At 35.6% G+C, this 11,836-nt stretch overlaps 1 long non-coding RNA gene across 1 annotated transcript; it reads left to right on the plus strand.

Annotated features, from left to right (window-relative positions):
• The first annotated feature begins 1,949 nt into the window (after window positions 1-1,949).
• Window positions 1,950-9,274, plus strand: LOC125226570. The gene is made up of 2 exons (XR_007177085.1): window positions 1,950-2,571; window positions 4,990-9,274. It is a non-coding gene; the product is annotated as an uncharacterized LOC125226570 (long non-coding RNA).
• The last annotated feature ends 2,562 nt before the right edge of the window (window positions 9,275-11,836 follow it).

Consider the following 11,836-nt stretch of genomic DNA (forward strand, 5'->3'; position numbering starts at 1 on the left):
CTTCGGAGATCGTACTAGTTGGGAGCGATCTTTTCAGTGAACGAGCAGGCACAACTTGTTTTAAGGATTGTCACGTTAGAATGGGTCATCCTAAATATTGTTGGGCAGATAGAGTGGAGGTAGATATCTGTGAACTCGGCGTCGGCGAGGGCTGGCGTGATGTCGCTCTGGACCGTGTAAAGTGGCGTACTCTTGTGTTCAAGACTCATTTTGGATCTTCGCGCCAAAAAAGTAAGTACATAGTAAGTAAATAGAATGGGCCGGGTTCAGACCGAAGCTTCTGGTGCTTCGTTTCCTATGGAAAGCATAACTACACCAGTCACCTGTCATAGAAAATTAAGCGCCGAAAGCTCGGGTTTGGTCTAAATGTGACTCATCCTTTACGGTTACGATAATTTGGTTGGAAATTATGGAAAAAAAACACCTCAAAATAAGTCAATTCTCACCGCAAAAAACAACTGTCCACAATGATTTATGAAAAATGACGGCAACTGATTGTTAAAAAGCAGTTACACTAACTTGGTAAAAACGAAATAGTGATGATCATTATCTGAAGTGTTAAACTACTACTTAGCAGTGCTTTGGTCCCAGACCGCTGGTTCACACGCTCGGATCATCTGCTGGGTGAGCACTCTCATTGTTTAAGCGAGCTTGAGCGAATGCAGCACTCCAGCAAACCAGTGTAAGATGGTCCTAAGAGGAAAGTACGGAATCCTATCATTGTCTCTCTACTTTGCTTCGGCCTGGTGTGTATCCCTTTCTTCCATTCCGTACGGTCGAGGTTTGCGTCTATATCGTGGTTTTTTCAGCAGCAGGTGATCTGCCACATCCTCGCTTCGTCGCGTTACCTAAAGTTTGTATTTGATATAGCGTTATAAGAGCGTTACCTAAATGACCATGTATTAGTTTGTACGCCTCCATACATTCTTACCATGTCATCTCAGATGTTGGTCCATCAGCTTCTCTTATTGGGCCTGCTCTGAAACTACCCCTAATATAAACGTCCCTTCTTTATTATCTTGTTCATCATAATGACACCCGTTGACCAGTAACATGTGCAACTACTCGATATCTAAAAGCATTTTAGGTAGCATAAATAAATATTATGTTATTTTTGTACCTACTTAAAACGCGCACACTAACTATTTGTTATTGGTCGTTTATAGCCTCCAAATACGCATATGCTCGGCAAGCCTGTGGAATGAACCCTAAGCGGACGGTTTCTGCCATTAGGCTGTAATGCGGCAGTCACGCGTCACTTGCGAAAGGTTAATGCGAGCTCCACATTCACAGCACAGCCTTCCCAATCCGAACTTTAGATACGTCAAATTTTAGCTCTGGATACGATATGGATCTTAGTTCGAATCGAGCCTTCCATAACCGAGGCCGAGGAAACGTTCGTAGTTGTTGGGTAGAGAAGGCCGGAGGAAAAACGTTCGTAATTGATGGGCAGATCAAATAAGTAATAATGGCTTTATAGTACCTATCGGTTACTTATTAGTTTATCATTTATCGCATTGTTGAGAATAGCACAAGATTATTTTAATATACCTCCGGGATTAACAGCTATCTAACTATTTTCTGTTATCTGATTTCTCTGCGCTCTTTCTTTATCTATTCAAGGTTTCCGCGCAAATGATACTCAACAGTTCATGTTTTGTCACTTTTTGTCAGCCATCAATTATTTAATTGTAATAGTGTATACAGGGTGGGGCCTGTAACAAAAGCAAAAAATCAAACTGTAGGCTACACTCCTTAAACTGACCAACATTTGTTCAGTGACTTTTAAAAATTATGAAGTCTTTAAATTTTTAATTTTTCAGTGTAACAGACCGACATCTACAGTCAATTATTTAACGTTTTAATTCAGTTAGATAATTTAACTTTTCAATATTGAATTTCGCGCGTTATCTTGGGATTGTAGACGTGACGCTAAATTGAACGCCATCTATGAATGGTGTAGGGAACTATTAGGTCGATTCGTTTTGATTCATTGATTGCTACCCTGCGGACTTAACGTAAACATTTAAAATAAATTATTTAATCTAATCTTTGTTCAACAAAATAATTAATGATCTTCTATTTTACTGACTTTCTTATTAAAGTAATGCCGGGAGATCGATTCAATTGCGCGGGAATCTATAACCACCAATCTTATGTTAACATTGAAGATATTGACCAATCAGGACACGGTATTTTGATAAGTCCGATGAGGGATTGGTGAAAACAAGAGGGGGAAGCGGATGTAAGACCGAGTGAGGGACCGTTAAGAGAGAAGGCATAAAACAAAGGGAAAGGAGATTTTAGGGGCTTTTTCCGTCGGCAGAGCGTCGAGACAGTAGGGAATTCTGTGAGTGTTAGTTTGTAAGGAAAACGTGTAATAAGCTTGTTCACAGATACGAGGTCTAGCATCCGCCATCAGAAGATTCAAAGGATGAAGAAAACCAACGGCTGTGACGGGCGAGACATTGCATGCGGCATGTCGTGGCAAACTGAGCGTTGGCGCGAAAGACAGCATCATGCCGCCATGAGGTTTCAAAAGAGCTACGTTTCACTGGTTCCGGGGTTACTGTGAGTGTTCAGGTTCCTTATCTATTTCTTTTACAGCACACCATCTGTAAGATCTGGGTCACTGTTGAATAGTCTGCAGCCATGTCGGTTGAAATGTAAGTTACATAGTTAACTATGGGCGTAAATATCTACGTGCTACCTATTATCTTCGTGAGGAATTCCAAAGACAGCGTGGCTATCGAGGCAGCTTCCACAACGACTACTTATCATTAGCGTCATGATTACTGTGAGTATTCAGTATTCTTAAACCTGAAGGCATGCTGACCGAGACACGTCATATAGTCCTAACATGGGCGTGAGTATCTAATTGCTATCGCCTTGTGAGGGAGACTAGGACAGAGCTTGTGTCAAAGATGGACGGCACATGGTTGGGGCTTCTACATTCACGTGGGCGAGTGGAGCCACGTAAGTCTACCTACCACGAGGTGGACGTGACATTGGATAACACTGGCATGGTACGTTAATTTAAATATTTAGTTGTTGGTTGTTATTCAACTTTGTGCATACCCATAGGTTATAGTGACCGCGTACTTATTAGTAAGATCGTATATCGTTCGTATGGTTTCATAGAATTCGTAGTAGCATAAACAAAACATAATGGGCGTAGTATAAACGGAACGTAATATTGGTCTTGAATGAATGGCGGGTAGTTCAATAGGTCACGTTAGCTTATTCCTTACGTTAATTTAAATATTTAGTTGTTGGTTGTTAATCAACTTTGTGCACATCCATAGGTTATAGTGACCGCGTACTTATTAGTAGGATTGTATTTGGTTTGATATAGTTCGTCGTAGCATAAACAAAACATAATGGGCGTAGTAAAAACGGAACGTAATATTTGTCTTGAATGAATGGCGGGTAGTTCCATATGTCACGTTAGCTTATACCTTGTATTTTGAAATAAATTAAATCTTGTTGATTGTTTTAGTTTGTCAGCTATGCTATAACGTTCGAAGTGAATATTTCAGTTTAGTTTGATTTTTTTAACAGTGTAACGGATACTTGTTTGTGTTTTGACGATTTATAAATAATATACGTGGGTCGGAGTTCGGGAACGATTATGAAGAGTGAACGTATTATTGGGTTAGTGCGTACAATCGGAGTTGAAAGTAAGTCTCAAAGTCATCATTATCCTCTTGCGTTATCTCGGCATTTGCCACGGCTCATGGGAGCTTGGGGTCCGCTTTGACAACTAATCCCAAGATTTGGCGTAGGCACTAGTTTCACGGAAGTAAGTTTCAACGTCATCATTATCCTCTTTGCGTTATCTCGGCATTTGCCACGGCTCATGGGAGCTTGGGGTCCGGTTTGACAACTAATCCCAAGATTTGGCGTAGTCACTAGTTTCACGGAAGTAAGTTTCAACGTCTTCATTATCCTCTTTGCGTTATCTCGGCATTTGCCACGGCTCATGGGAGCTTGGGGTCCGGTTTGACAACTAATCCCAAGATTTGGCGTAGTCACTAGTTTCACGGAAGTAAGTTTCAACGTCATCATTATCCTCCTTGCGTTATCTCGGCATTTGCCACGGCTCATGGGAGCTTGGGGTCCGCTTTGACAACTAATCCCAAGAGTTGGCGTAGGCACTAGTTTCACGGAAGTAAGTTTCAACGTCATCATTATCCTCCTTGCGTTATCTCGGCACTTGCCACGGCTCATGGGAGCTTGGGGTCCGCTTTGACAACTAATCCCAAGATTTGTCGTAGGCACTAATAGTTTCACGGAAGTAAGTCTCAAAGTATGTATGTTTATAGTAGTCTGTCCCTTATACGCGTAGAAGCTGTAGGGGAATAGTAATATCATAAAAACCGGTCATGTATTTGCAACCTTTTTAATATTACTAGCGATATGATTACCCGCGTGATTTTGTAATATTTACCAGGGTTTGTAGAAGTAAATTGCAATCATGTGTGTGTTATATTTGGTAATATGTTGTAGAGTAGGTGTCTATATAGTTACGTGTACAGATACGGTAGAAGTAGATAGTTCTATAAATAGCGGCAGTGTGCTTGCAGCCTTCTGGTGCTACTAGTGATTTGTTTATCTGCGTGATTTTTATAATGGGTACGACATAATTATTACATTCAATTTGATTATAGAACTGAGTAGTGTATGTATGGTTTTCGGTGGTTTACTTAAATTGTAGATGTGTCCGATAAAGTTTTAGGTAGCGTTAAGTTGTTTCATTCAAACGTCCATAAATTTATCAAGTAGTTACTTTAATCGTAATATCACCTAATATAAATAAACGTAAATAAATAGTACCTATAGGATTTGAAATAAACGGACGTTGTAGGTAATTGCAATCCTTTATTTACTATATTATTTAAATTGTTTATTTCTCAAATTCTCGGTCCATGGGCGAGGAGAATCGACGAGCACATCTGTCAGCGGATTACAAGTTCTCCATTCTACCAGTGTATCGAGAGGCCTTGAGGACCCTTCTACATGGACATGCGAGTCTACATGGATGTTCCTGGGTGCTCCAGCCTGCGTCACGTTATCGTCCTCTTGGGCCGCATACAAAATACATCAGGCCAAGGTGCTCCCCGTCGGCATCTAGCCAAGGCGCCGTGACTAGGACGTGTAAATGCAAAATGGAGTATTACCGAAAACAATACAAACGGTGCGTTGGTTCTGAATTGATATTTCTCTTAATCATGATTGATTGATTTCATATTTTGTGTAAAATTTGACATACTCCCCTAGGTCATCATACTGAGCATAATCTAAGCCTGGATCGTGCTGTAAACGGTAATTTATTATTTATTTAATTAAGAGAAGTAATTTAATATTGATATCCCATTTATGGTATGATTATAATTTATAATTAAATATCGAAATGATGATCACTCTAGGGTGTAAAGGTAATGCCCATATTCTTAACCATCTTATTACATTGTGCAGTATTTATAGGTTTCACGTTTTATTTTAATCGGAACTATCAAACTAAACTAATAAAATAAAATAAATAAATAGATATTATGGTACACTTTTACAGATTAGTCCTGCTAGGTCGAAGGATTGTCTTGTGGGAACTCAGACAATGACTTATATATATAAAATATAAATACTTACATACATAGAAAATATCCCTGACTCAGGAACAAATATTTAGATATGTTATAAACACAATTATATTTCTATTTCCGGTTCACGAGCGGTTGCGGGTGCGAGCCTGATGCCATCGGCGACATGCAGAGCTTTACTACGGCGCTACGATGGGCCTCCTCTGCCACGACGGGCGTCAGACGCAAGCTTCTTTACAACGAGCTACGCGTGAGCCACTCCGTCTTCATCGTCATGAACCGTGAGATCTTCGGACAGCGGCCGTCAACCCTGACGCTATAGTCTATGCGGCGACCTAGATGATTTACTTACTTGCGTAGAATGTAACTATACCGCGTGTTCCGAGATTTTAGGCGGGGTAGTTTTGACGTTAGGTACGTTTTATTTACTTAAATGATTAGATTGATTGCGGCATATTTGTTTAAGATTAAGACACGTGTTAAGCATATTTGTATATTTCCATTATTGCGGTTCAGCCACACACGTATTTATTAATGATAATTATTGATTTACATGTCTAGTCATTGACTGTGAAAGTAGACGTTTCTCATGACAAATGAAGTTATTCCTGACTCTATTATTGATATTGCGAGACCCTTTGATTATCTGGTAAAGCCATCTGTTTGATAATTAATAATATTTGACACCTACTTAATGATCATGATAACGTATTCATTTTAGATGTAAGATGTTAGGTACCATATAGTTATGTAGGCGTTTATCCAATATATTTCGTATCCAAGTTCTAATATAGCAATTCACATTTATTTCACTATAAGAACAATATTCAAATACACACGAGTACATACATAGCTTCAAGCTATCCATATATCTATATTTCGCACACGTTAATTCAGCTTTGGCTGGTTGCGAATCATGAATCATTTGCAGTGCATTACAATGACATTGCTAAGGTGTAATGTTATATTTATATTAACGCATCATTCATTAAACAGATTGGCATAGATATTTATGGTCTTACGTAAAATTCAATTTCGAGTCAGCATGATTCGCAAACAGCTATTATGCTATGAAATTCAGGAGTCATGAAATGCTATTGTGGGTGTGATATTCGATCATTCGAATTTTATACGTACCCAATTCACGTGTCATATTGAATCGTCATTTGACTGAGACTATATTTAATACATATTTAATAATTTTAGTACGCCCGATACGTCCATTCGAAAAGTATATTATATTTATTTACTAACTAATTTGTAGTTGTTGAAACCGGTCACAGTGGCTTTATTAAACACGTGGCTGTTTTAACAATGAGGTATTTTAGTCGTTATTGGAATTGTCCTTAAGTTGATTTATTCCAGCAATGACAAGGTTTTGAGATTACCCATATTTAATTATTTGAATGTCGCTAAGCAACGGTTTTCATCCACGTTGATGGAATACGTCATGTGTTTTATTATAGGGCCCGTCCTAGATGTCTAATAAATGGTCAAACCTTTGGTCTGTCCTCACAGGTATATCCTGTGTATGTGTGTGTTATTAGGGGTGTCAAGTACATTGTTTGTGTAAATTTAATATTCATACAAAACGTATACATGGCGCTCCCCTCTAGGGACATGTTCCCGCTGAGGGACATGCTACGAGTGTCAGTATTGCTGCTCATCGGGATGTGGCGAGATCCGTATTAATGACGGCTATGTCTTTCCAGATCCTTCTGAGACGTTTATTGTCCTCACAGGACGAGAAGTTTGGGTATTTCATTTGCTGGTATAAGCTAGCTTGTATTGGAGTCAATGTAATACTCAAATGATTGGTGGTCTGTTTATCTTAAATTTTATTAGACAACTAAACGACATTGAGGATTGCTTCGGTATGACTCGGTGTTGGGGACAACCAACCGTGTTTTATTTAGTATGATTCAACATGGATTTAAACCGTATTTTACACACTTAGCTTTTCTTATTTTAATGGGTAAAGGTAACAGATTCTTATTCAACTGGCATAATTTAATAAACAGTTATATTGCGCGATGTTACAGTTGATAACATAATGAAATGGCTGATCTCATGATATCAAGGGCAACGCTTATATTATTGTCTTGTTTATGATCGTTCATGGGTGCTCATGTCACATACTTATTTACTTATTTGGTCCCAGTTTCAGTACTCGATAGTCTGAACCTTGCGTGAAATATTCCATGTAGGCGACGGGTCTACGGTATTGCAGACGGTGCGGGTCCAAGTGACTATAATACCATACGTATGGATACTTTCACGTAGGGACTTGCGGCTCCGACATATTAACAGCACCCATAGTAACGATATATGCATGATAATTTTATGAGATCTCAAGGTTTGCTTAAAGTTGACTGCAACCAGCTATTTTATATAACGATATAAGTTTATTTTAATATAGTCGTGATAAGCCAGATTTATCCATCGATTTTATGGATTTTATGACATATTTGTGTTATTGATACTTCAATCAAAATAAACACTAATCTATTTTATATATTAGCTGAAGAATATTTCAGTGCAATATATTTTAGAAGTATATAAATCTGAGTCCATCTGGTTTTAATTAAGTTATACTTTCATTCGCGTAATGTTTCAATGATACCATAATGAAATGGCTGATCTCATGATATCAAGGGCAACGCTTATATCATTGTCTTGTTTATGAACGTTCATGGGCACTCATGTCATATATCATACTTTTATGTCCCGGTTTCAGTACTTGATAGTCTGAACCTTGCGTGAAGTATTCCATGTAGGCGACGGGTCTACGGTATTGCAGACGGTGCGAGTCCGAGTGACTATAATACCATGCGTATGGATACGTTCACGCTAGGGACTTGCGGCTAGACATATTCGTAATGCCCATGAACGACTTATGCATGATAATTTTATGAGATTTCAAAGCTTGCCTTAACGTTGACTGCAACCAGCTATTTTATTTTAAGATATAAATATTCGTTGGCCTAATCGTGATTAGCCAGATTTATTCGTCGATCGTATCGACATTATAACATACTTATATGTTATTCAACTTCAAACTCAACAATGCTAACATATTTTATGTATTATCTGCATAATTTTACCTAATTTAATTGAATTATTTCCCAGTTGGTCTTCCCAGGTTAATCATTTAATATCTTCATGGTTTTCTTATCATAATATCTCCCACAATAGCATTTTATAAGATTTTAGTTTCGTTGATTATGCCATATAGTTAGGAGTATAGAATTATACATTTGTCTGTAATTAATAATTAATTAAGTCACCTCTAGGATACGTATAATGCTTGTTAGAACATATCACTGTTTATATCGCTAGCATGTCTCACACCTCAGGAGCTTTGGTTACTAGTTGCCATAACGTAGTCCATATTACCCTAGATGATTTTGCCATATATTGTTTGTGTATTTTAATATGCTTTACTTCTTTATCCGTAACATATTTTATTATGCTTGTGTACAGGTTAAACTTGGGCAGTCAGGTTTTTGTTTCCGTCTACTTTTCCTGACGTAGGGACTTGGCCCTAGTAATGAAGGCGGTGTATTCAAATAGGTCCTAATCAGACTAAATTGAATACAGAGTTATAGTAATTATTTTCTGACAAAAATATAAATGATTATAGATACAATAAATCGAAATGTTTTAGTATCCAATCTTTTGTTTATTTTATACTCCATCCTCGTAGCTTTCACCCTCGTAGCTTATATACCTAATTAATATAATTTTAACTTTGAATTAATGGTAAGTATTAAAGGTTGAGTAGAGTCAATAATTTTATTGAAGTAGCTTTCTATTAGTTCTTTGAGCTTACCCTGGGTAAGACGTTACAATTTGGTTTTATAATGATATGTGTTTATTTCAGAATTCTGTTTTCCGTTGATTTGCAGCATCATTTTATTGGTTAATTTATCATTAAATTATTATAGAACTGGAAAAGTCGGTAGTGGAAATAAAAGGAAAGAATAACTTTTGTAACGGTTGCTTATTAGAATTCTATAAATTTTACATTTCTTTTTCAACGAGTTTTGCCTATTTACCTTAATCGTAGGATAATTATTTTAGTAGATTCCTAAATTCTTTCTTTTTTGCTCAATTCAAAGTATTTCTTTAATCGAAAAAAAAAATATATTTTAATTTTATCAGAAGAATCTCCAGATAATTTGCTTTTGCTTAGTTAGTTAAAATAAAAAAATTAAAAAAAAAAAAAAAACTTTGTATTAGTATTAGTAGCGTCAATTACTGAATCTGCTATTATATTTTTATTGTGTGTGATAATACGATTTTATTACTTTCAGCGATAATGGTTTTGTTGGTAAGTTCTTATGTGTGTTATCTTGAATGTGTAAAATGATATATTTCTTTCATTTAATTGATTATTCTGTACATAGTTTCCAACGCATTTCATTTATTGATTAATTTAAATTAATTGTTAAAATTAGTTCATGCCTCTACTCCCTTTATCGAGATTTTTAGAACAAGATATTTAACTAGTTTCTTCTAGACGGTTTATTTAAATTCATATGGGAACTTTTGTCTTTTCTATTCATATTTTGATTAGATTTTAGTCTCATTTTAAATTAAGTCAGAATTCCAAGTGTCTTCTACACGATGTCTTTTACATTCAGGGGTTCAGCATACATGTGTTTTCAAACTTATCGTGTATTTATTATTATTTTGAAAAAAAAAGGAGATATCTTGAGCTTCATGTTATTAATTTAAAGTCCGTATCGTGGGTTAGTTGTTATTGAATCTTAACGTGTCTACTTCTTTCTAGGTTGTTAAATTAATTCATAATATAAACTGAATAAAATTGAACGTATATTTCATATTTGTCCCACTTTCTAGGATATTTCTGTAGGTATTTATATTATTTTGCTCCATTTTTTTTTATTTTTGAGTTTAGCCCATTACAAGTTAAACTAAGAAACAAATCACTTTTTATTAATGATTTTATATTATGTATTTCATTCACGTTGCACTGCTCACTCCGCGAGCCTCTTTTAATTAGTTTTATATTTAACTGTCTATCATTATTAATTCTATATTATCTAACTGTCATTTTAATTCAATATTCTTCGGGTTCTTCATCTACGTCGGAACATTTAATAGTTGTTTTACCTTATCATGTTTGTCATAGTCTAAAATTTACTATTTAATACTAATAATGCATATATATAGACTTCTTCTTGCATTCTACATAGTTTATATCAGGACATACATCTATTTTCATTGTTAATTTTGTTGTAAGTGGGGTTGTTGGTTAAATTTAGCAATTTTATTTTGGATTAGATTTTGTTGATAAAGGTAAAACAGTACTTAAGAGTCGTTAGGGATAAGTCTTTTGTATCTATGCTTATAAAAAATAAAATAAAAAGTAAATTAAATTAAATCCATTACATAATATCATCAACTTAAATTGATTTCTTTCGTAAAATACGATGTTGATTCTTACTTCCAGTATTTCCAATTTAAAATGGATTATATAGTATAGGTTGATCTATATTAATTACCAAATTATGTTCATCGTCGTACATTTTAGTTTTGTAAAATATAACAATTAGTTTCCATTTGTTCCAAATTTTAATTCTTTATATTGCTTTGCGTTTAAAATTCTGTGTATTTTAGGTTAATTATATTCCCTTCACCAATTTTAGTTCTTAATAATATTTTGTAATTGGGTTTTTCTCTACGTTATTAATTACTAATAGTCAGAATAGAGCAACATAGCGGAATCACGGTTAATTCGATTTCCTGTATAGTCCGGCTCCAGCAACTTGTTTGTTTTCATATAATTGTCCTCAATTAATACGTCTCGCGTCCCATTTAAAACATCATTTAAAACTTATTGATACTTAAACAAACAGAGTAGGTTTCATCAGACTCTAATTTATAATTAATATTTTGAAGTGATCATGTGATTTAGTGTGTTCGGTTTTAGTAATAGTTCTGTTAATTATACAGCTGTTAATTTCAATAAAACAAATTAAAGTGGGTTGAGCTTTCGTTACTTTACTAAATCTGTTTTAAAGGTCTCTAGCATATATTTCTTCTATCAGGTCACATTATGTAGCTCGTTGCTATCTAGATATTACTTGCGATGTCAGTTGTTATATAAAGTTAGTATTATTACTCCGGTAAACTTCGTAAATATACTAAGGGCGATTGTAACAGACCGACATCTACAGTCAATTATTTAACGTTTTAATTCAGTTAGA

Source organism: Leguminivora glycinivorella, chromosome 5 (assembly GCF_023078275.1).
Source record: "Leguminivora glycinivorella isolate SPB_JAAS2020 chromosome 5, LegGlyc_1.1, whole genome shotgun sequence".
NCBI classification, from domain to species: domain Eukaryota; kingdom Metazoa; phylum Arthropoda; class Insecta; order Lepidoptera; family Tortricidae; genus Leguminivora; species Leguminivora glycinivorella.